Source organism: Symphalangus syndactylus, chromosome 11 (genome assembly GCF_028878055.3).
Source record: "Symphalangus syndactylus isolate Jambi chromosome 11, NHGRI_mSymSyn1-v2.1_pri, whole genome shotgun sequence".
Lineage (NCBI taxonomy): Eukaryota > Metazoa > Chordata > Mammalia > Primates > Hylobatidae > Symphalangus > Symphalangus syndactylus.
The window spans coordinates 42,878,855-42,903,167 of NC_072433.2; positions in this window are offsets into that span (position 1 = coordinate 42,878,855).

The following is a 24,313-nucleotide window of genomic DNA, read 5'->3' on the forward strand; positions in this document are numbered from 1 at the left end:
GCCCATTCCTCTGTAAAGAGCCCCCGTATTAAACTATCTTAGTTGTGCCATTGGTTTCAGCCAAGACTCTGACTGATAGAAGGAAATATGGATCCCACTAAGAGATCATCTGCTTCATGACTTTGAGCAATATCATTTTCCACCATGTTTTCTATTTATTTTTTTTCAGGCAGTCAAACACACCTGTGCCAGAACTTTCGTGGGTTTTTTTGTAGACCTCTGGCACCTGGTAATCTTGTTGCAGTACTCTGGCTACTTTTGGGCCCTGTCCAGTTGGCCTTAGATCTGTCACTGTTGGGGAAAATGCCATAAACCAAATGACTGAGAGAAAACGTCATGGAAACATCCACTCCAGGGGCTAAAAAATAGCCTGAGATGCCAAACCCTTAAAGGCACCAAGATGATGAGAGGGCCAGAGCTGAGCCATGATTGGATTCAGGTTTGGAAGAGCTTCTTGACATACCTGGTGCTGTAGATGCCTGAACACCCACATGGAAGAGGGTCACTCACTGTTTCTCCCATTGGCCATTCTTCATTCAACCCAATGGCAAATGTCCCAGGCTCAGACAGTGAGAGGCAGTGTCTCATCCTACCCTGGTCCCACCCTGCAGTTCTGTGGCCTGGGGCCCTCTCTGGTGAGTCCAGGTGGTCCAGGGACCTCAGGCCAGTGCTAAAGGAGTCAGCTGAGACTGTTCACCATGCCCCCATCCCATTCAGAGAGAAGGGGCTGTGAGTGTGCTTCCCAGTCAATGGACTCATATTCACCAGGACTATTTTTAGGACAGCAAGTATACCTGCTCTGGGCTCACAGAGGAGTGGCTCACTAGAGACCAGCATCCACTACCCTAGCAAAAGCCAGGAGCCCAGGCCAGCTGTCCCTCCCCATCTCATCTCCAACTCTGGCCAAATTTCTCCCCTAGGAATATCCTGATCCTCCATGTTACTGTCTGGGGTGCCCAATCTGGGGACTACTAACTTCCAGAGAAAGTGTCCAAGACTGGAATCACTACAACCAGGCCCTGCCAACAAGTGGGTGTTCCTGTAAAACTAAAAGGTCTTTATGATTTGAGTCATGCCTTTAAAGTAGAGGTCAGTTCCTCCAGGATAAATCATAAACTTCTGCCCACTCAAAGATATTTACCCACCAGTTGTGTCAATGAAGCAAGGATGGGGGTTAGAGCAAGACAGATATCATCTGAAAGGCAGAGAGAGTTTAATTTGGGCTAATGGCCATCCCCAGGGGCCACCTTGTACAGCTCTGCAAGTTGCATTGCACAACTGCAGGGGGCACCACTTACTGCATGTTTAGCCTAGATTGGTACAGTTTTTATGGCTGCTTTCTGGCAGATGGCTATAAGTGAACTGAGGGAGGGGCATCTCTCTCTAATTCACCCATTTCAGTGGGACCCAAGCCAACTCCTGAGACACCAGATCAGAGACTTAGAAATACAGTGGTGGAAATTATTCCCTTTTCCATTCTTTGAAAGGATGTGACACATTCCCTGGGGCACCTATGCCACCCCGGCTCCTCTGATGTGGCCTTCTCCTTCTCCATCTATCCCCACAGAGCAGCAGCGTAGGCACCAGCAAGGCCTCGGGATATCACTCCATAAATTCTCTTTTCATTGGAGACCTAGCAGATAATAATTTAAAGAACTAGTCACTGCTTGCAATTAAGCACAGAGAAAATAGATCAGGCCTATAATTTATGTCTGTGCAAGGTTGGGCTAGATTCGTAATTAATGTTTGCTCCCTTTAATGAAATACTCCAAAGGTCTGCACTTCTGTCATTCATGAAGGTAATTTTTCAATTGATTAGTAAAATAATACTTGAAAAGTAAATGCACCTGCTTCTTCCCCGAAATGTCTCAGTCAACCGGACACACTGGTTGGGACGCTAAAAAAATACCACTCCAATCCAGTGGAGACCCGGCCCTGCACCATCAGCATGCAGACGGCCCGAGCAGGAGGCAGGAGGAAAAAGTAATTAGAGCAGCTGCGATGACCAGAATTCCTGGGTGGCCCAGGGCTGCTGAGCAGCTGCAGCTGCCCTGCCTAGTTCCTGCTCGAGATGGAGGGTTCAGGCAGTAATATGAAGGGCCGGGGGCAAACTCAGCCAGAGAGCCAAGCGTTTTGGTCTTTACAGCCCAGGTCTGCGTGGGACACCAGCCGGGCTGGGAAGGGCCTCATTAGGGGGACGATGTACCAGAAGACAAGTAGGTCACAGTTTGGAGGGCATTGTGGTCAGCTGGGATGTGGGCTGGCTAGGGCTAGGCACAGAGAAGCTGTTCCCAAATATCTTTGTTGTCCAAGGGCAACAGGTTCCTGTTAAAAGCTATTTAACATGGAAACCAGCATTTCTTAGTCGTCATTAGATAAATAATTGGGGCCTTATCTTGAAAACTGAAACTAAAACTCAGAAAAATTTCATTTTATGTTCTATGAAATAAAATATAGGCAATAAAAGTAATATAGTAGTGTTAATTCTTAGAATAAAGAAAACTATCAATTTGGGGTTTATTTTTTAAGTCAAAACTATTTCACCACAATATATACCATACTTCCCCTCGTGACAGATTTTCACAGTTATATAGAGGGCGATTTGGGCGAAACTATTCAAACGCTGCATCAGTTTTCCAAAATCCAGTCTTCACCTATGACATTTAAATGACTTGGCGATCAATTATTGAACACGGGATATTGAATCCCTTTGCCTATTGCTGTTCCCGACAATGGTTTTCTTCCTCTAGCAGGCCATCATTGGCCAGTGGCTTGGTGTGGGAGCCCAGGATTCTTTTTTTTTTTTTTTTTTTGAGATGGAGTCTCGCTCTGTCGCCCAGGCTGGAGTGCAGTGGCGCAATCTTGGCTCACTGCAAGCTCCGCCTCCCAGGTTCACGCCATTCTCCTGCCTCAGCCTCTCCGAGTAGCTAGGACTACAGGCGCCCGCCACCATGCCCAGCTAATTTTTTGTATTTTTAGTAGAGACGGGGTTTTACCGTGGTCTCGATTTCCTGACCTCGTGATCCGCCCACCTCGGCCTCCCAAAGTGCTGGGATTACAAGCGTGAGCCACAGCACCCAGCCTGCCCAGGATTCTTTAACACAACAAATGGGCATCAAGATGAGAGGAGAGGGCTGTTTGTTCGAGGAGGACTCGTTTTACAAGGGGTCGGTTTGCTAATGAACGTCTCCATGTCTTCTAGCAATGCCCACTTACCTATGCAACCTCATAGGTTATGACATATGACATATGACAGAGGGGCCAGGGTGGCAAACAGTCAAATGCCCTTGAACTCGTTTTCTGCACTTGATGGACAAGGTTGCTCAGATTAAATCTTAAAGGAAAGTGTATCACTTAGAACCCCAGTTGCAATCAACAGAAATGGACTGGCTGATTTAAGCAGAAAGAGAATTTTTAAGAATATGTTGAAAGTGTCCCAGACTCCTTGGGAGGGCTGGGGAAGGAAGTGTGTGCAAGGAGCCAGGGCGAAGGTCTCCCCAGTCCAGTAGGGTAGTCCCTGCTGCCACCACAAAATACCAGCTGCCACAGCTGGAGCCAGGCTCTGGCCACCCAGGACTGCGGGCGCTCCTGAAGCAGTCCATTCCTGCTGCTTCTTGGCATGCGTCCTGGTAAATTTGTGGCAGATGCAGGTCATTGGTCAGGACCAGGTTATATGCCTCTGCCTCCTGCAAGGGGGGCAGGAAAGTGTCAGGCACTCTGGTGGGTGACAGACTCTGTCCCCCAGGGGTCACATGGAGTGGAATCTCCTAGCATATGAAGAGGGCTATGGCTGGGGATCCCCCAGGAAGAGAGAAATATTAATAGTGATGATGATTGTTCACTATTAATATTTTACCTTGGCCTCTACTGACGGGATACATTTAAATCATGTCCTAACTTCCCTTTCCTCTAACATTTATAGAGCACCTGCCATCCTAGACGCTCTCACATATGTTTTGCCATTCAATCTTCCCTCATGAAATAGGACTATGATCCCAATTTCCAGGCGAGGAGACTGAGGCTCAGAGAGATAAAAGGAGTTGCCTAAAATCACACAGGTTAAAAGCACCTGGGTCAGGGTTTGCTTTTCTTTTTCTTTTCTTCATTCTACTGCTATGACTCCAAAAGACACACTTGAAGAAGGGTCCTTGGAAGGGTAGGTGAGCTCCCATCTCATGCCTGATCTTGTTTTTGCTGGAGGAGGATCCAGGATGCTGAATGCCTGTCAAGCTTCTCATGTTTCTAATTCATGGTCGATTTCCTGGCACCTAGCACAAGGTCAGGCAGGTAGTATGAGCACAGCAAACAATCTTCCCATTTCTGAGACCACAATGGAAAACAATAGTCTAGTGCTATGATGATGATTGTTCACTATTAATATTTTACCCTAGCTGAGAATGAAAAAAATCTGAACTTTAGTCCTAGGTGAGTCTACCACCAACTTTGTCCAAGTCTCTGACCCACTTTGACCCTCCTCTTCCTCCTCTCTAAGATGGAAAGAGGTGTTGCAGCAGAGGTTGCAACTGGTAGCCTTTTGCTCTGGATTTGACCACAGAGAAGTTCTGTTAGTCCTCGTGGTGTGAGCTTCTACTTCTCCCTGATTTCTGTAGCCCTGAGGCCACTTTTTAATAGAGAACCAGGCCTATTGCTTATCTGATGTCTCTCAAACATGGGAAAACCAAAGATGGGCCAAAAGGGTGGCATGTTACAAGAGAAATGAGATTTTTGTTTATTTCCCTAATAACCTCACTCATCTTGACATCACCTGTCCAGGCCCTGTAGACAGTTGAGGCCCTTGCCCCTGCAGGTACTGATCTTAGGAGATGACCAACCAGAGCCTACCACCTGCAACTCCCTCTGCCTCTTCACTGTCCAGTATGGGAGCCACTAGTTTACTTCACTAAATGAATTAATTTAAATACAATTAAAATTTTGGCTCCTTAGTCACACTAGCCAAATTTCAAGTCCTCAACAACCTCTGGTGGGTAGCGGGCACCCTGTCCACAGCACAGTATGAGAGACCATGTACAGCATCCCAGAAAGTTCGGACAGCACTGCTCTAAATTCCCCCCATGGACCCTGCTGGCCACACCACAGTGCCCAACCATCGCTTTCAAGCAAACGCCTGGCCTGTTGCAGGCTCTGTGGCTGCCAGGGCACAGTGACCCAGCCCTCCCTCCTCCTCTGCTCCATTGACTTCCACCTCCTTTCACCGAGAGACCAATCTATATTTGCAGCTCCTTTTCTTCATGTGAACAATGAGGAGCAGCCCTGGGAAATGGTTGGATCACTTTCTCCAGCACCTCCTTTAGGTTCCCTTAATAGGTGGAAATGCTTGATTATTTCAAATGAATATAATTACAAAATCCTCTACTTAGAGTAATGCTCCTCCTTTGTGGGTGCAGACGTCTCCTTTCGCTCATTATCTCCTCTTTGAGAGGCACTTTGCGACTTTGAAAAGTGCAATTCTATGGTTCCCGCAAGATGAGCTCTCCTCACTCTGCTGCGGGGCAGAGCGACTTTGGAACAATACATGGGATCCAGCTCTGCAGTGCCAAGGCTCTTTCTCTGGGTGGGTGTGATGCTGCAGAAAGTCTCTCATCTGGAGGGTGAGCACTGGCCCCCATGGCACCCGGGGTCATTCATGCCTGTGTTCTGACCCACTCTAAGGTTGCAACCTGCCCCTCCCCATCTGGACAAAGACATGCCCGGCCACTGCCCCTGCTGTCTCACTTAGCACTCTCCTGTCTCTCCTCCACACCTCCACCATGGCCCCGCACCTCCTACTGGAGGAGCCAACCCTCTTGTCCAAGTCTGCAGACTTGTAGCATCCAATCTCCTTGATTATATTGTTATAGAGGCAGCATAGGGTATGGGGTCAGATTGACTGGAGTTTGAATCCTGACGCTAACACTGTGTCATCTTTGGCAAACTAATCACATTTTGGAGACTTGATTTCTCCAACTCTAAAACGGGGTTCTATCCATGGTACCTAATGAAACCTCCATGTTCATACAGTGAGACTTCAGCTCTGTTCCTAAGGGATTGGTCTCGCAATGGGCACTGCTTCCTTTTTCCTCCTAGATGTTTGGACCTGGAATGAGATAGCATAGCATCGTGCAGTTGTGAGTTGTCCCCATTGTCTGCAGCCATGTTTTCACTGGGTGCAGGTGGCTGGCCAGGAAGGAATGAGCATGAAAGATGTCGATGCACACAGAGAAGCTGGTTGTCAGCTCATGAGGGCGAGGGCCACATTGATTTTTTTCACTCCTGTCTACTTAGATCCTGGTAGGTGCCCAGCACATAGAAGGCACCCAGCAGGTGCTGGTTGCATTGCTGAATTAATGGGGGACAGAGTTTGAGCCCCTGGACTCATTGTCCTGAGGCCCAGATATATCTCCGTTGTCCTGAGGCCCAGATATATCTCCGTCCTTTTATGCACTTGACTGTCCAGCCCTTCTTGGATCCAGCCTCTCTGGGCTTCTGCTAGTTTGACTTTGATTTCTGCCAATTGCAATCTATAGAGCTCTGATATTGTAGCTCCACGAATACCCACCCTGTTCCACCTCATGCCAGCAAATGTGCACCAGGCAAGGCAGGGCTTATGAGCACCAGGTTCACCCTCCACCTTCTCATTTTAAAGAAAACAAAAATGATGCAAGGACTTGCCAGCTGTTGTAGACTGATGGAACACCAAGAGAAAGTAAGGCTCACATTGCACCAGCCTCCTGAAGAAAGCCCCTTTTCACATTTGACATCGTTCCCTTTTCTCTGCTCAAACCAAAGGCAATTTCTTTCTGAACAGCAGCATTCTCTCCCCCAAGCCAGAGAAACTTCTTCTGGAGAAGATGTGAGCTCCAGGCAAACACAGGCTCTGCAGCCCATGTTCAAGTACACAGCTGAGCAAAGAGAGCTCACCTTTACCCTTCCTCCTCACCTCCTCCCAGCAGCAACAGAGCCTCCTCCTTCCACAGTCTACATGCTAAGAGGGACACCTTCAAATCTAAGGACATAGACCTGCATGTTTGCAGAGGTATAAACAGAAAGGCCCAGCTGTCAGAGGCCAGGTACCAAACACATAGATGAACATTCCCTAACTTCATGCCTCTTTTCCAGACAACTTCCAGATTGACTCTCCCTAGCCATTCCCACCTCCCTTCCATGCAGAACCTTGTATAGGTTTCACACCTGACTGCAGGCTTGAAGAACACTTATTGACACCACGACATAGATCATGGCTTGAGCTCCAAGACCAATTTTGCTGTATGAATCCATGGTTGGTGTGATTTAGAGACAGATCCAAGTGCAGATCTTGACTCTGGAGTTTGGTGCCGTCACCCATTGGCTGTTGAGCTGCTGGTCCTGACCCTGACCCAACCCCTGCGTGCAAGGCTCTGTAAGGGAGAGGAATGGAGGGGACCCTGCCCTCAAGTGAGGCCAGCCACATGATGGGCTGTGTGTGAGGCACGGACACATGAGGAGCCCCAAGTAGGCCAGCATCATCATGACTGGAAGATCAAGGAGGGCTTCCTGGAGGAATGGTCATTTATCCAGGTAAGGGATAAGGCGGATTTGGATATAAGTGGATGAGCTGGGTTTGGAGGGAAGAGAGGAGAAGTGGACCCCAGGCAAAAGGAACACCATGAGCAAAATGCAAGAAATTATCTTTCTTAGAGAGACACGCATCTAGGAATGAGAGAAAGTCTCTTGACTATGGTCTTTCTTGTCAGCAAACTGGGACCAGCTACCCAAGAGGGATAATAAATTGTCATTCATTCATTCACTTATTCAGCATACAGTTATTGAGCCTGGTGACTCTGAACTTGAAACAGTTGAAATAGACATTGGAAACCATACTCAGAACCATTTTGTGCTTGGTCCAGAGGATACAGAGGTGAACTAATCAGATGAGGTGGCTACTCTTGAAGGAGGGAGGTGATAGATAAGAAACAACTGAACAAACAAATAAAATCTGAATGGGAATGCATGCTGGAGTGCGTTGGAGGGCAGAACCAGGAGGCCTAGGAAGGCCTCTCAAGTAAGGGTCATTTGAACCAAGATCTGAAACTCCAGAAGGAACCAGCCACCCCAGAGGGTGTGGGGGAGAGAATATGCCAGGCAGAAGGAAGAAAAAATGCAAGTCTTGGGAAGAGAAACCAAGCAGCAGAGCAAAGGCCCAGGGGCTGAAGCACAGTGGTGAGGGGCGCGGGGGTGGAGGGGAAGGTGTCAGGCAGGGCGGGTAACAGATCACAAGGTCTTACAGGCCAGGTCAGGTGGCTGTAGATTTATTTCATCCTATGCCTCTGCCCCGACAATGACACAAACTATTATGAAAGTTATGTAAGCACACGTTTCTGCCTAGCAAAGGGATCCTCAAACAAACAGGGGTCGCCCTCTATCTTGATACAGTCCACGAGCAAAGACTGGCTTCTCCATTTTTTAATGGTTCTCATGTAAGTGCCTCCGTAGTATCCTTGATTTTGCCTCTTAAGCTACAAAAATGAAAATATTTACTATCTGGCTCTTTACAGAAAAAGTTTCCAGATCCCCGGCTTGGAAAGACACCAGAGAAGAGATTCCTCTCTAGAAAGGGGCAAATATGTTTATGATCACTAGAAGGGATGAAATGTTGCTCTGTTTTAAGAGGAAATCAACAAAATAACCAAACAATATTTGGTTTAAAAAAAAGATATCCTCATCAATTTTCTGATAAGTGTTATGGGTGCAGAGAAGAACTGAGGGTCCTTCCCATTCCCTCCCATGTCTCTGCAACTTTCCCCCCTCCTGTCTCCCAGCTCCTGGAAATCCAATTTCCTAGTTATGGCTGTGCTTATTAAAAGCATGACTGTGGAGGCTGTTTACCCCTGGATCTATTTTTGTCATAACTGTTTGTAATGGTTAAACCTCAACAACTTAAACACTCCATACAAAATAATGTATCTTCAATAAACTGAAATATTAACCAATCATATGTAATGGCTCATTTCTAACAAATGCAGAGATCAGGGTCCTCAGGGCATCATAGAAATTGAAAACCCTATTGATGGACTGGCAGCCTTCAAATTACACTGTGTGGAGATGAAAAAGCATAGGAAAAGTTCTCATTATGGCTCCCTGACATTAATTTGAGCATTTTTATATGTGTGTCCTATTAAGCACTTTAAGTGCTTTTTGATAATTGTGCTTTGTAGTTTTTACAGCACTTCAGCCTATTCCCAGTTCAATTTCCTCTTTTATCCGATGTTTGAAATATTGATTTCTGACAGATAAAAGCAAACCTTATAATCTCAGCAGCGTGCAATAAGTGAGTGGGACGAGGCTTCAGAATGCATCAGGGAATGGTCATATTTGAAACAGTCTTTGTTTTATTACATTTCGTCAACAGAATTTACTTACTGCTTGCTGATATTTATGTAAAAAGCCCAGCCGCTGAGAGGGCCACGATATTGCCAATTTCAGCTCTACTTTTTGCATTTAGTAAGATAAAAGAAGCTTCTCCCTCGGAGCCTGATGATTGCAGCGGCTTAAACTGCTGTCAGCCGGCCGCAAGTAACTGTGATTTATCTTCTTCAGATTGTGCCCTGTCGTGGCTGCAAACTTTTCTTTCAGTTTTGCATTAAAAACTGACAGCCCATCAGGATGCTTAGAGCCAACCCTCTCAGGCTTGCCCCGGCCTCCATGGAGACCTTTGGTCTGGGAGAATCTCGGAGTTGTTCTTTAAGCTGGACGTGACCTTAGAGGTGACACTCTCTGGATTTCCCCTAACGTGACTTGCAGACCCTTGAGGGCATTGACATTACTTCAGGTGCTACTCAAGGTATTTCCCTCTATTTTAATGATTCTTTCACCAATTTATTCAGTTCCACTATTACTTACTGTGCAGTGTCCTGGGCATGGGGGCTGCAGAGCTGAACGAAGGAGACCATTGTCTTGGTGACACTCACATGCTACAGCAGTGATTCTTGACACCCAGGCATGATTTTGCCCACACCTCTGCAGGAGACATTTTTGATTGTCACAACCATGGAGGGAGTGCTACTGGCTTCTGGATGTAGAGAATGTGTTGGAGGAAGCTGCCAAACATCTACAATGCACAGGACAATCCCCCATAACAAAGAATGATCTGGCTCCAAATGTCAGTGGAGCTGAGGTTGAGAAATCCTATTCTAGTGGAAAGAGACAATTAACCTATAAATGGACAAGAAAATAGCTGGCAGTGATAAAGGCAATGAACAAATAAAATAAGGAGGTGAGATGGAGATTCTAAAGCTACTTTAGACGGCAAGATCAGGGAAGACCTCTGTGAGGAGGTGGCACTTAAACCAAAACCTAAATAATGCCAAGGATCCAGCCAGGAGAAGACTTGGGGAAAGGGCATTACTGGCAGAGAAAAGAGCTGTGCAAAGACGGCACTGCAGGAAGGAGCTTGGCAAGTTTCAGGGATATAGGGCAGGCCAGTGTGGCTGGAGTTAGGGACCTTAATTGTGCCCAGCAGCAGGGTGGAGAATGACAGCAGCCAGAGAGCAGGGACATGTTTTTGAGGCTGTGTTGACAGAACATTGGAATCTAATGTGGTATAAGAGGCAGAAAAATGGGCCAAGCATGTTGGCTCATGCCTGTAATCCCAACGTGAGGCAGGAGGACCCCTTGAGCTCCGTAGTTCAAGATCAGCCTGAGCAACATAGCAAGACCCTGTCTCTACAAAAAATTTAAAAACTAGCTGGGCATGGTGGTGCATGCCTGTAATCCCAGCTGCTCAGGAGGCTGAGGTGGGAGGATTGCTTGGGCCTAGGAGTTCAAGGCTGCAGTGAGCAGTGATCACACCACTACACTCCAGTCTGGGCAACAGTGCAAGACTCTGTTCCTAAAAAAAAAAAAAAAAAAAAAATGAAAAGGAGACAAATGATTCAAGAATGACGCTAAAGTTTTGCCCAGCTATAGATTTATTTTAATACATATTAGAAATGTTGCTTAGGATGTAAATAAAGCATGTAAGGAAAGAAAGAAAAAGCGTTAAGTCAATTCTCATCAAGGTGACAGGTAACTGTGATAGTAGTTGTGAAGGCAGCACTCAAATGCATGGAGGTTGGGATGAGGAAGCAGAGAAGAGAAGGAACAAGGGATTTGCCCTGGGCCTCATGGCATGCAAAGAAAAGAGCTTGCCCTAGAATCACATGCTGGACCTTTCCAGTCTGCCCATAGCCTAGGGGTTAGAAGCATGAACCCTGAAGGCAGGGCCTGACTTCCCCCAGAACTTTGGGAGATGTTTATAACCAAGAAAAGACTGTCAGAGACCCAGCCAAGCTCCACCCATACACAACAGTTGATTGCAGCCTCCCTTGGCCTTCATGGCCACCCAACCAGATGGCTGAAACCCTCCTATGTGCCAATACATTCATTCATTTAACAAATATTTATTGAGAACCTGCTATGTGCCAAGCCCTGGGCCACACACTGGAGACACAGCAGAGAACAAAACAAATCAAATCAAGGGCTGCCATTGCCATCTGCTGCTACTGTCCAGCTGTCTCTCTGGCCTCTGGAAGGCCAGCCATGAACCCCACAGCTATGGGTAAGAGGAAAATGGTAACAGTCAGGATAGGATCAGTTATGCTGCAATAACAAACATACACGAACTCTCATTCACTCTATGTGTCCCTTGTGGGCAAAACAGGCTCTGCTTTGCATTGTTGTCCTCTGGGAGCCCAGTAGATGGGTTGCCAGCACTTGGAACAATCCTAGGCCCCTTGGCAGAGGGAAAGAGAGCATCAGGTTGCTTCTGCTAGCTCTCCATGCTTCTGTTTCTATGTGGCACATGTTACATCTGTTCCCTTTAATGGTCAAAGTAAGTCACACGACTACACCTGAATTCAAGAGGATGCAAAAATAGAAACTAAATATCTAAGAGCAGCCGGGTGCAGTGGCTCACACCTGTAATCCCAGCACTTTGAGAGGCTGAGGCAAGACAGGCAGATCCCTTGAGCTACGAAGTTCAAGACCAGCCTGGGCAACATGGCGAAACCTGTCTATACAAAAAATACAAAAAAAAAAAATTAGCCCGATGTGGTGGCATGTGCCTATAGTCCCAGCTACTTGAGAGGCTGAGGTGGGAGAATTGCTTGAGCCCGGGAGGTGGAGGTTGCAGTGAGTGGAGAGATTGTGCCACTGCACTCCATCCTGGGCAACAGAGCCAGACTCTGTCTCATAAAAACCACCAACAAATCTCACAACTAGTACAGTGCTCCAACCAGGAGGAATAGAGCTGGGGGTACCTGGGGTTATGAGGGCAGAATGAGGGCCTTAGCCCTAAAAATAAATCCAAAGACCTTTGACCGGCAGGGCTGCAGGGCCAGAGTCTCAAACTGGAAATCCACAGACAGTAATCAGCGCACACCCAGGTTTTGCTTGACCTATGTAGTGTTTAAATGCTTAAAAATTAGTTGCCAGTATTTTTCAATGAGGAGAGATTTTGCATAAAAATTACAATTTCTCTTTTAAAAAATCAGAACTGATGATGTTGGATTGGCATTTTCACATGGTAGCCATCAGCTCTCACTGAGTGGCGGCTGGCCCACAGCCTGCTCTCATCAATCTGCATTACCTGCCCAGCTCTGAGGCTTTTAAGTTTGCAACCCTTGGTCTAATTTCTTGTACAGATGAGGAAACTGAAGCTCCAGAGAGAGAAAATGACCTGCCTAAGTTCACAGGCCAATTAATGGCAAACTCAAGACCAAAGTCAGCCCTATCTCTGGCTTCACAGGCTGATGGGAAAGAAAGGGATGACAACAAAATGGGGGATGACATAGCTGGAAAAGAGTGGGGGCCTACCTATCTTTAAAGAGTCAAGAAACAACAGATGCTGGTGAAGCTGCAGCAAAAAGCGAACTCTTATACACTATTGATGGGAATGTAAATTAGTTCAGCTACTGTGGAAAGCAGTTTGGAGATTTCTCAAAGAACTTAAAACAGAACTACCATTCAACCCAGCAATCACCTTACTGGGTATACACACAAAGGAAAATAAATCGTCCCATCAAAAAGACACATGCACTCATATGTTAATCACAGCACTATTCACAAGAGCAAAGACATGTAACCAACCAAGCTATCCATCAATGGCCAATCAGATAAAGAAAATGTGGTACATATACACCATGGAATACTATGCAGCCATAATAAAGAACAATATCATATCCTTTGCAGCAACATGGATGCAGCTGGAGGCCATTATCCTAAGTGAATTAATGCTGGAACAGAAAACCAAATATTGCATGTTCTCACTCATAAGTGAAAGCTAAACATTGGGCACTCATGGGCATAAAAATGGCAACAGTAGACACTGGAAACTAGTAGATGGGGGAGAGAATGAGAGGGACAAAGTCTGCAAAACTAACTGATGGGGACTATACTCACTTCCTGGGTGACAGATTCAATTATACCCCAAACCTTAACATCACGTAATATATTCATGTAACAAACCCGCACATGTACCCCTTAAATCTCAAATAAAAGCTAAAATTATTTTTAAAAGAGTTGGAGGTTAGGGGGAAGGTCAAGGTGGGCTGGCCATGCAGACGATCCCATCATCTTTGCCCTCCAGCCATGGACACGCACCCCTGCAGGGCACTGAGCGGAGTTCTTCAAAGCCCCGGCCTTGTCTGGCATTGCTGGGCCCCACTGGGCCATGCCGGCTAGAGCTCCACATGCCCCTCCTAAGACAGTGACAGCATCAACCCCAAGCCTCTTCAGAGGATTGCCTGTAAACTGGAACCAGACATGCTTAGAATTTCAAAGGGGATCGTTAGCAGTTTCCATACTGGCCTGGTTATTTACAATTCATTAAGAGAATTAACTTTGAGACTGGGTTCCTCTGATAATCCCCCCAAATGGAAACCGCAGGCAAGGGCGGCAGAAAGTGGGGAGGGGGGTGAGGGCCAGGAGGGCCTGGCTCTTGGATAAATCCAGGTCTTCCTGCATCCTCACACTCACCTTATGCGGGAGGCCTCCCCAGCCTCCCTGTGACAGAGATGGAAACTGAGGCTGGAGAGGTTCTGTATATCTCCAAGCTGATGTGAGTGGGCTCACGCAGAAGGCTGGGCAGCCGGTTAGTCCAGCTAGGCTAGCCTGGTGGACCGCTGCATGTACAGGGTTGACATCGTGCCTCTCTTAAAGTTCTTTAATTCTCATAAGCAGAAGCTGCTGGAACTGTCAAGGCTCTAACCCACTCTATACCAAAGACAGTGTAAGCTCTACTGCCAAATGGGGGATGACTGGATGAAATAGGATGAAGAAATCAGGCCCTCCACCCTATGGCAGCCCCACCTGTCGCTCCTCAGAGAAAGGAAGCTCCAGTCTAACCAAAGCAGGGAAACTTCTGCGCTTCTGGGGCTCTCAAATATCTGCCATCATCACACTTTCCAAATAGGTTTTTGGTAAGTTCACTAAACTATCACTCCAGGCTGCTGAGTTTCTGGAGACCTCATCTCCATTGCCTGAGGGCCGAATTCTCCTCCTCCCTGCTGGCTTCCTGGGTGTGAGGTGTATATATATGAGATAAGGTCTTGCTCTGTCACCCAGGCTAGAGCGCATGTGTGATCATGGCTCACTGCAGCCTTGATCTCCTGGGCTCAAGCAATCTTGCTGCCTCAACCTCCTGAGTAGCTGGGACCACAGGCATGCACCACCACACTTGGCTAATTGTTTTATTTTTTGTAGAGATAATATATCGCTATCTTGCCCAAGCTGGTCTTGAACTCCTGGGCCGAAGCAATCCTCCCACCTTAGCCTCCCAAAGTGTTGGATTTACAGGAATGAACCACCTTCTCCAGCCCAGGGAGTGAAGCTTTAATGTGCAGATTCTCAAAAGCCTTGATGGGACCCTTGAGCTGTTTGAGAACTGGTATGTGTTTTATTCCTTACTATGTCCTGGCACTTAGTGCATAAAGGTACACAAAACTGCATCATTAAAGGGATGGGTAAATGGAGAATCTAGAAATAATAGAGCAGAGAAAGGAGCAGTGACTCTGGGCAAGGAACACACTTTAAACTATACCAAGAATACCAAGTTCTTGACATGCACACCATCACTTTAGCATCCAAAGACCATGGCAGACATTACTAGTCAATCTAATTTCCCCTGAACCAGAACGCAGCCTCAGAATCTCTCTTAACACCGTGCACCTAATCAGAATTAACAAGTGAGATGACTTATCATTCCTGGACTGGTTGACCTTTTGAGGTTCGTTGCAGCTATCTGCCTCTCCTAAAAAAATTGCAAGGTATTGTGAGATGCTTGATCCACAAAGCTTGTAACATTATTCCTCAAATCACCAAGCTGTCAAAGTAGCTACCTCTGAGTTTAGGCTAAGTCTCCAAAGTTTCTGATGGTGGCTCCTCATTGAGCTGGGTGTTCAGTTTTCCCAAAGAGCAAGCTCTTTCCACAGGCCTCGGAGTTTCCTGTTTTGTGAAGTGGTGGAGCACGAGATCTGGGAGGCCTCTCAACTGAGTTGCCGTCAGCAGGTAGCAATTCCTCAAAGTGCTGCCCAGCCACTGAGCCCTGCAAACACCTGGCCCCCTCCAGGCCTTGGAGTCAAACTCCAGGAGAGGGTGAGGACTGGAGCAGCATCTGCCCCGTTTGGCCAAAGCCATTCTCCCAAGCCTTCCCTCTATGGTGACCAGAGAAAGGAGGTCACAGACTTGGAGTCACATCACCAAATCCTCAGAAGGCCTGGGTTCCAGCCTCGCACCCATGACAGGATTCCTCCCTCCATAGCCTCCCTGACAAGAGGCTGTGCAGACCCAGGAGTACCCCTCCAGTGCCTGGGAGGTTGCCACCTTCATTCATTAAGAATGATGGTTATTTCATTGTTTCTCCCCTAAAAAGGAGGAATATTTATTTCTCCCTAGTGATCATAAACACATTGCCCATTTCATGAGAGGAATCTCTTATCTGGTGTTTTTCTAAGCCAGGGATCTGCAAACTTTTTCTGTAAAGATCCAGATAATAAATATTTTCCAGCTTTTCAAGTCAAGAGGCAAAATCAAGGACACTATGTAGGCATTTACATGAGAACCATCAAAACTAGAAAAGCCAGCTGGGTGTGGTGGTTCATGCCTGTAATCCCAGCCCTTTAGGAGGCCAAAGTGGGAGGATCGCTTGAGGCTAAGAGTTTGAGACCAGCCTGGGCAACATAACTAGACCCCACCTATACAAAAAATAGAAAAATTAACTGGGCATGGTGGCACATGCCCGTAGTCCCAGGTATTTGGGAGACTGAGGCAGGAGGGTCACTTGGAATGTGAGGCTGCAGTGAGCTGTCATTGTGCCACTGCACATTAGCCTGGGTGACAGAGTAAGACCTTGCCTCTAAATAAATAAAGAATGATGTCAATGAGGAATCTTTAGCAACCTGGGAAAAAAAGGCTCGGGGTTGAAAAACAAGCAAGATAGCAAATGTGTGTTACTATGTTTACACATAAATTTAAAATACATTAAAAGTGTAAAGGTGTTGGGGGGCAAAATTCAATTTAAAATGTTACCTATAGTTGAGTTCCAGTGATAAGGTTAGAGATGAATATTTTTGTCTCTCCTCTTTCAGGGTTTCTGTAATATCACTTGATTTTTCATGATGAATCTAGTAGATTTTGGTGGTTTCTGCTGTACTATTGGCCATGCCTTCTTCTTCTTCCTCTGGCAAAGGTGTTCTGGTTTTTCTTTCCAAACCATCCCTCCCTATTCTCAATTCATGTAGTTTGGTGGAGCTAAGCCCACCTCCACTAGCTCCAGGGATGGGCACATGCTCTAAGCCCACCTGATTGGTGCATTCCATTCCCCCTAGCTCTAGGATCGACTTATGGGTAGATTTACTTCTGAGACTTCTTGAGCCATTAGGGAAGCAATGAAAGTTGTGATGATATGCATCCAGAGCTACTAGCAGCTGTCTTATCACCAAAAGGGGAGAACCTGCCTGAAAATGGAGCTGGTCCAGAGGAAAATAGAGCAGAGAGATGAAGGGACTGAGGGAGGGAGAGAGAAAATGCTAATACAATTGAGCACCTGTATCCAGCAATCCCTGAAGTCCATCCTCCCCTGTAGTAACATAAACCAGTAATCTCCCTTTACTGCTTAGGTCAGCCTGAGTTGCAAATCTGTCACTCTCAACTAAGCTTTTACTAGTGCAATGGGAAAAAAAGAAAAAAAAAACCAGCAAGCTTGACCTTCTCTCTTCTACTTTTAATCTTAGTTTTGAGTTGTAGGAAGAAAGGTGCCTTCTTCTCCTTTTAGACATGTGAAGGTAACAGCTATCTGCCTGCTTTCCTCTGCCACTCTTCCGCCTCCACCACCACATACACAGGCACACACACACATGCATATACACACCTGCACACACATGCATATACACACCTGCACACACATAATGCACACACACACACACACACACACAGAGTCTTCTCCAAGCTAAACTCCATAGCTCCCTCAACCATGAATCCAGACCCATCTTCAGCCCCTCCTCCCTCAGCAGCATCATTTTCAGGAAATCTCCACTCAGGCCTCCTGGACATAACTCTCTCCATGTGCAGAGAGGTCCTGAGGTGTATCTGGTTAGGAACAGATAACCGAGGAAGGCAGGTCCCAGCCGGGGTTCAGCCCTTTGCATTCGGTGTCTCCACATACAAAAGTGCAAGGGATCAGATGCAGGCAACTTAGGAGGAAGCTCAGTGAGAGGAGGGTACAGACAGCGGCAAGGTCAGCAACACCACCCAGTGGGGGATGCTGGTTAATGGGGGCAATTTTGAATTCAAATCCACTCTTTAAGACAGAAGTCACCAACTGGCAGCCTGCTCATTGCACCAGCACACACTTATGTTTCATTTGGCTCACATAGTGGTTTTAAATTATTTGAAACTGAAGAATGTCATATAAGAATCCAAACTTTCTTTTTTTTAATTAATTAATTATTTTGAGACGAAGTCTCACTCTGTCGCCCAGGCTGGAGTGCAGTGGTGTGATCTCGGCTCACTGCAACCTCCGCCTCCTGGGTTCAAGTGATTCTCCTGCCTCAGTCTCCCAAGTAGCTGGGACTACAGGCGCCTGCCACCACGCCAGGCTAATTTTTTGTATTTTTAGTAGAGACGGGGTTTCACCATGTTAGCCAGGATGGTCTCAATCTCCTGACCTCATGATCCGCCTGCCTCAGCTTCCCAAAGTGCTGGGATTACAGGCATGAGCCACCATGCCAGGCCAAGAATCTAAAATTTCTAAGTCTCTTAGAAAGCTGGCACCACCAGGCCCATATCCCACAAGGTAACAACTGATTGGAGTGAGACGTGGTCGCCCCTTTAAGAAAGGCGAGGACACTCCTGTCACCACCCTGTTGTCTCCCAACACCCTGCCATCGCTGACATTTGTCAGCCGGCGAGCTTGTGCTGGCTGCTGTGTTTCTCTACGCCGCCAATCAAATGGAAAAATAAATATCCATGTGTCCATGTGAGTGCATGATTTCTTTCTTTCTTTCCTCCTTTCTTTCTTTCCTCCTTTCTTTCTTTTCTTTCTTTCTTCCTTTTTTCTTTCTTTCTTTTCTTTATTTCTTTCTTCTTTCTTTCTTTGTTTCTTTCTTTCCTCTTCTTTCTTTCTCTCTTTCCCTTCCTTCCTTCCTGCCCTCCCTCCCTCTCTCCTTTCTTTCTTTCTTTCTTTCTTTCTTCCTTCTTTCTTTCTTTGTTTCTTTCTTTCCTCTTCTTTCTTTCTCTCTTTCCCTTCCTTCTGTCCTTCCTGCCTGCCCTCCCTCCCTCCCTCCCTTCTTTCTTTCTTTCTTTTTTGACAGAGTCTTGCTTTGTCACCCAGGCTGGAGTGCAGTGGAACGATCTTGGTTCACTGCTGGGATTATAGGCACCCACGATCATGCCCAGATAATTTTTGTATTTTTAGTAGAGACGGGGTTTTGCCATGTTGGCCAGGCTGGTCTCGAACTCCTGACCTCAAGTGATCCCCCTGCCTAGGCCTCTCAAAGTGCTGGGATTACAGGCGTAAGTCACCACATTGGGTCAGCTGCTTGATTTTTCTTACACTTAGCCTGCTTCATTCACTTCTGTTACTTCCCTGACCCCAGAAGTGACTGAAATAATTTTTATAAATTTCAAATATATTCAGAATTGATAAACAGTAATCATTGGCTTAGCTCCATCAGACAAAATATTGTAATTATTATGTGCTTATTGGTTCATTACCACTGCCCTGAGACCCTGAGGGCCTCCCCTGGTGCCTAACCACAGTCTCTGGCACTTCCAGCCCTCTGCAGTGATGCAAGTGAGGAGATAACTTCCACACGCATCCCCACCCTCCTATGGCGATGCAGCAGGTCAGGGGGTAAGGCCTGGAACTGCAGTTGGCAGCCCTTTCTGACTGGCCAGTGCCCCAGCTGAACCTCTTGTCCATGGTTTGCGTCTCACCCTTGAAAACACTCGACAGTTATCTTACGTTGAGTTCCCCCAGAGGCAGACTCTGAGACACAGATCTGGGTGCAGGTCATTTATTTTGGATGCCATCTCAGGAGGCAACAGTAAGAGAGTGAACAAGTGAGTCCAGGAAGGGAAGGCAAGACAGGGGTGTCGATGAGCAGGTGACCAGGGTTGGACAATGGCAGCTTGAGCCTGCTGGGGACTTGTGGGAGATTGCATAGAGCACATCTCAGGGCTGTTCCACTTGAGAGGGGAGGAAGCTGAGAATTTATCCACCAGCTCCATTTGTCATTGGTAGAGAGCTGCTTCCAAGGGCGTTAAATCCCTGGCACTTCTGGCCTGGCCTGTGTTCAGCTGAGAAACGCTGCCAGGCAGGTAGAGGAGTGCGAATGCTCACAGCAGGTAGCTGGTAGTGTGCACTGAACAATTCGCTGAAGAAGCAGGCAGGTCTGACGGAGTCTGCTGCAGCAGTAAAAATCAATGATGACATGCATGGCAGGCAAAACTGCTTTCCGGGTGGCAGGGGATCCCCAGTCATGGAGGTTTACCAAAAGGAGACTCTGGCTGTGTTTTTCCTGGATGATTTGTTTATATGAGATCCCACGATTCTCTGACTCCTGGATTGCTTATTTACAGAGATTTCAGGATTCTCCTAGCTGGAAAAAAAAAAAAAAAAAAAAAAAAAGAACGTGGAGAAACTTCAACAATCAACATTCTAGGAAAATTTGGCTCCACAAAGATACCATCGACTCATTGCCCGCTTCCTGCTAATCTAACCATTTTCAAATTCCCCTTTGCAATTACTGCAATCAAGTTATTATCAATCATACTATCAATTGCTTGCCCCGCTTTAGGATGTAGGTTAAATATTCTTGTGTCAGTGGGATGCTGCATCCTAGATTTTCATTGAAATCTAATGACTTTCATCTTCAAAGAAATTGTTTGGAGCTAGCCCTCCATCCCCACCCCTGCTGGTTTAATTACAGCACTTCATACATTTCGCATTCTGAAGATAAACACCCTGTTCAGCATTTATCCCAGGGAGATGCTTTTCAAGGGGTAATGTTCCTAAAGTACCCACTCCAGCAAGAGGATGGCTCATCACCTCAAACTTATGAGTGTGTATCTGGCCTCTGGTGAAATGCAGCCAGGAGGCTTCAGCGTCCTCCCAGCTGGTGCCTCCCCATGCTGGGGCCTGGGCCCATGCTCCAAACAGCCACAGGGAGAGTCTTGGTGATTGAGGCTGGAAATACTACCAGCTCATTGAGTGGACACTTCTGGAAAGCAGAGTATTTGGGTTTTTTCAAAGCATTGTTATATGTTTAATGTGTGCTTCCTCAATTTTCCCACCATTTATTGAACATTCTTTTAACAGGTATCACACCACCACCAAGTCATCAAGACTTGGAGAAGGTGGGAGGAATTTAGGAAAGATAGTGGAAGAGGGAGAAGATGGGTACCATTTGTGGTCCTGAGATCAATGGAGCAATGGGTGTTGTAGCTCATCCTGCCACCTCCCTTCTTCTAAGTGTCCCCTCAGAAAGAGAGGCCCATGGGAACTATGAATGCCTGTCATGTGCCAGGTACCATGGGCACAGCAGTAAACAATGCAGGTATCCTTCAAAGCATCCTGTCGGCACAAACTTCACATTTCAAAGGAGCAGGAACACACACACACACACACACATACGGAAATATAAAACAATCACTAATTAGGATGAGATCTATGAAAGGGAAAATAGAAATACAGAAGGGAAGGTGTTTAGGAGAGTTGGGCAGAGAAGGTGTACCAATTTAGGTCTTCTGAGAAGCAGATGTCAAGACAGGAGTGGATGTGCAAGAGATTTATTAGGCAGAATGCTGATGATGGATAAAGCGTGAAGGAACAAGAAGAGATGGGGAGAGCCATCAGGCTGCAATGCATATCTAACACTTGGGAAAGGAGAGAGAGAAGGAGGGATTAAGTAGGGAGAGTCTCAGATACAGTGGAGCTCTGAGAAAAACTCAGTCAGGTTCATGAGGAGTTCCGGGAAAGATTTGGTCAGATTCATGGGCAGTACCTGAACAAAGCAGATGCACATCAGGCAGGAATGGTCCAACCCTGGAACCCAAATGTTCTCAGTCACTAACAGAAACCTGGGGGAAATGTGGGCTTAACATGAATGTCATGGTGGATCCTAAGGTGTGGCTGCTAGGTGCTGCCATTCAACTATGCTCCCCACACTAGGTCCTCTTGAAGGGAAAGCTGAACAGGGCATCTGTACGGCCTCCACAGTCCACCCCTTGCTTTTACAGGTTCATTTCTCCATGCATGTTTGGGGAGCAATTCCTCACTAGTTTCCATGGGCCTCTCTTTCTGAGGGGACACTTAGAAGACAGAAGGTGGCAGGATGAGCTACAACCCCCAACACCCCATTGATCTCAGGACCACAAATTGCACTCACCTTCTCCTTCTTCCACTACCCTTCTTAAATTCCTCCCACCTTCTCCAGGTCTTGATGACTCATTGGTGGTGTGATGCAACCCTTCGTTGCTGAGGAGTCTGAGTCCTTGGTAATCATACCTTTCTTTTTTGTTTTGTTTTGTTTTGTTGTTTTTCGTTTGTTTGCTGTTTGTTTGAGACAGAGTCTCGCTCTCTCGCCCAGCCTGGAGTGCAATGGTGTGAGCTCAGCTCACTGCAATCTCTGCCTCCCAGGCTCAAGCCATCCTCCCACCTCAGCCTCCCAAGTAACTGGGATTACAGATGCATCCAAGTAACAAATCCCAAGTAACTGGGATTACAGGTGAACCATGCCTGGCTAATTTTTGTATTTTTTGTAGAAATAGGGTTTTGCCATATTGCTCAGGCTGGTCTTGAATTCCTGGGCTCAAGTGATCTGCCCACCTTGGCCTCTCAAAGTGCTGGGATTACAGGTGTGAGCCACCATAACTGGCCTTATCATGCATTTCTTATGTTGTGTTTTCTGCATGTGTTCCTTCACGGTTACAATGGGGAAGGGGAATACCAAGTTCCACACATATTCTTCTTCATCCCCATTGTGTACTAGCAGCCCTATCCCTTCCCGATGATAGGATCAATTATCCCTGCCATGATGGTGACTCCTCTCTTACCTGCCGGCCCCTGGATACAAAGTATTTAAAGCACTCTTGTAGCAGTGGTAGTTTTCTAACTCAATGGTACTCTTGCTGTGTACCTGGCAAGAGTACATCCTCTTTGGGAACCAAAATCTTTAATCCCAGCTGAGTCCACAGTTGGGAGAATGGAAAGCATAAAGTTCCCTGCAGCATCAGTGGGAATAATGTTAAGGGATGCTTCCATTCCTTGGTTCCTGAGTCCATGTACTTTTCCTATCCGGGACCCAGGGATCTCTGATAGAATGCATATATTGCATTCTGAAAGATGGCATCTGATGGGCTTGACTCCAAGCTGGCACTTACTTGTGCATTTGGAAGGCCATTCTAGCATTATATGAGGCCAGCTCTTTCTGGATGATACGGTACATGATACAACCAGTAGACCCTGTGGTCACTGACTCAATTTTACACCTCCTTCACTACAAAATGGGTTCCCTAGACAGATGCTACATTGTGTGGGATTCCATGTCTGTGAATCAGCAATTCTACAAATCCCTGAATAGTTGTGCCAGCTGAGACTCTGCAGGCAGAAAGGCAGAACTATACTTGTAATAGGTATCTATCCTATAAGGTTGAACCACTGGTCCTTCTAGAATAGAAGGGGCCCAATGTAGTCAACTTGCTACCAAGTTGCTCAGTGGTCTCCTTGAGGAATAATGCCAGGTCTAGAGGCTCAGTATTGGTCCATGGTGCTGGCAAGTTAGGTATTCAGTGGCAGCAGTAGCTAAATTGTCTTTCCTTAGTGGAAATTCATAATTAGACCCATACTAACCTTTGTCTCTACAATCGTGACCATTCTATTCATTTGTCCATTCTGCCAGTTCCGGGCTGGCCAATGATGAAGGGTGATTAAAGTCAACTGGCTGAGTCATTTTTCTTCTTATTCAGTGCTTCTTCTGTGGTAGATAGCTTCTGGTCAGAGTTAATATGTGATAAAAAAAAGATCTTCAGAGTTCACACCAATGTCCATATGTCCATCCATATGTCTCAACCTCAGACCTCCTTGTCTCCAATCCTTTCATCCTTTTCCTTCCAGGACTCTGACCAGTCAGCCAGGCTATTGGCCTCTGTCTAGGAATCTCTACATATTCTCAACTCAGGCCACTTCTCCTTCCTTTGAAAGATATTTTTTCTGGGTATAGAATTCTAAGTTGATATGTTTTTTTCTTTTGCTTTTAAAAAATATTGCTCCACTGTCTTCCCACTTGCATTGTTTCCAACAAGACATCTTCTGTCACCATTATCTTTATCTGCGAATACCAAGACTCTTTTTTTCTCCCCTCTGGCTGCTTTTAAGACTGCCTTTTTACAACCAGTTTTGAGTAGTTTGATTACAATCTGCCTTGTTATGGATTTCTTCGTGTTTCTTGTGCTTCAATTTTGTGGAATTTCTTGAATCCGTGGGTTTATAGTTTTTATCAAATTTGGGAAATATTTTAGCCATTACTTTTTAAAATTTTTATCCATACTTCTCTCTTCTCTCCTTTCAGTACTCTACATATAAGAGATCACATAAAGTTGTCCCACAGTTCACTGATGCTCTGTTTGTTTTTGTTCTTGTTGCCTTTTTTCTGTGTATTTCAGCTCAGATAGATTCTATTGCTATGTCTTCAAGTCACTAATCTTTTCTTCTGCAGTATCTAATATACCATTGATCTCATGCAATGTATTTTTTATCTCACATATTGTACTATGAGACTTAGAAGTTCAATTTGGATCATTT